Source organism: Chrysochloris asiatica, unplaced genomic scaffold (assembly GCF_000296735.1).
Source record: "Chrysochloris asiatica unplaced genomic scaffold, ChrAsi1.0 scaffold00229, whole genome shotgun sequence".
Lineage (NCBI taxonomy): Eukaryota > Metazoa > Chordata > Mammalia > Afrosoricida > Chrysochloridae > Chrysochloris > Chrysochloris asiatica.
The window spans coordinates 1,800,572-1,802,415 of NW_006408747.1; the positions used below are offsets into that span (position 1 = coordinate 1,800,572).

The 1,844-nt window shown below is 41.9% G+C and overlaps 1 pseudogene; it reads right to left on the bottom strand.

Moving 5' to 3' along the window:
* Positions 1-557: 557 nt before the first annotated feature.
* On the bottom strand, positions 558-1,268 carry LOC102818716 (annotated as a pseudogene).
* Between the last annotated feature and the right edge of the window lie 576 nt (positions 1,269-1,844).

Below are 1,844 nucleotides of genomic sequence, written 5' to 3' on the forward strand. Positions count from 1 at the left end.
AATACATACAAGAATGTTTACTGCAACATTGTTAAAAAAATAAAACAGAGTCTTCCTTTAAGATGACAGACTAGGCAGACACACTACACGGACCCTCTACAACACAGATATGAGAGACCGACTAAAACAAACACCGATGAAAATCCTGGAACTCTGAACTTCAGAAGAAAGGTTAGAGAAATGGATTGAGTGCTCGGTGGGAGGAAAAGCTGAGCAGGAGCAGTGGGAGAGAGACTGACTGGTGAATGGATGGCCAGAGGTGGTGGGACCATCTTGAACCTTTGTGAGCAGCTTTGGCAACAAAAGGCGCCTGGCAGAGCACAGTCACACAGGCGACTGGAAAGGTACAATTTCTTTTATTTCCCCACAAGATCCCCTGATGAACGGAGGTATGGCCAGTTCCCATCCTCATCTTCTCCCAGCATAGTCCCTGCTATCTGGGAGTTTGGAGGCATGTGTTCGGATGCCATCCAGTATGAGGTTGGGGCTGACTGCATCACTTTGGTATGTCATTTTACACATTTTAGCCCTTTAATAATTCAGCACATAAAACTGTACTATTTAATGTATTTTTGCATGAACTTTTTGTGAAACTCAGATCGCAGTGTATCATTTACAAATCTCTTGTCTTTCTTCTGGTCATCTACACCTTTTGCACAGTTCTTGACATCGTACTTTCTTTTAACAGTTCGTCATCCCACCTTCTTTTAACTTTGAAGTTGGGCTGAGGCTGGATGGGCCAGTGAGATTAAGGAGTGGGTTTCTACTCAGAATGTTGTCAATATGAATCCTCTCTTCTTCAGCTTTTTCTTCTTGCTCTTTTCTGGCCTACTCTTCAGCTCTTTCTTTCTTGATTTTTTCCAGTTCTGCAAGAAAAGCTGCAGTATCGCCTTCATCACTCTCCTCTTCAAAACCATCATCTTCATCCTTCTTGTCTGTCATAAGGTCATCTGCATCAAGGTTGGAGGCAGGAATCTGGTCTAACCTGGGCTCCTTGAACACTGAAGAAGAGGTTATATGTCCTCGGGTTGGATGGACTCTATTTTTCTCTTGCAAGCAGCAGCTCGCTCTCGCTTTTCCAACTCTCTTCTGAAGTCACAGTTGCGAACTTCTTCATGAGCATCCTGAGTGGTTTGTCTATATTTTATTTTTGTATGGGAGGGTAGGTCTCTGCATGAATACTGCTTTGAGAGCTGGCTCAAATCATCTTCTCCTTTTCCTCTTCCACTTCTTGCAAGCTCAAAAGTTGGCCTGACTACTGTTGTCATCTTATATGCTTTCTGCTGCTCACTTTGACCAAGGTCCGACACAGCAGCCTCCGGAGATCATACAGACACCATTACACTTCTTGCCTCCCAGAAATCTGGTGTGCCATTTTGATGCCTACATACAGGTTGGCATGGATTAGGACCTACAGAACTTGCACAGGTACTAGACTAAATGTAGGTAATGGCAAGGCTTACAGGGACTTCATCTAGGACTCTAGGGCTAGGAACTCCACTTTCCCATACCTCCCACACCCACTTTGTGAGATCCTTGGTTTGCAGAAGTATCTCAGAGTTCTCTCCTCTACAGGTCCAACAGCTATTTTTTTTTTTTTTTATCCTTTTGTTGTTTCATTTTATTTGTTTTTTTATTGAGACGCATTCTACTTCTCTTTCCATTCCCTTGAATTTTATACTTTTTATCTCAGCTTTTGTTTTCTTTTCTCTTCTTCTGTCTCTCATTTCCTCTCTTCTTTTTCCCATTTTGGTCTTTCTTTATGACTTTCTAGTCTCTTTGTCTTTTCATCTTACATCTCCATAGTTTTTCTAAGGCTTATTTTTATTTATTCCTTTTATTTT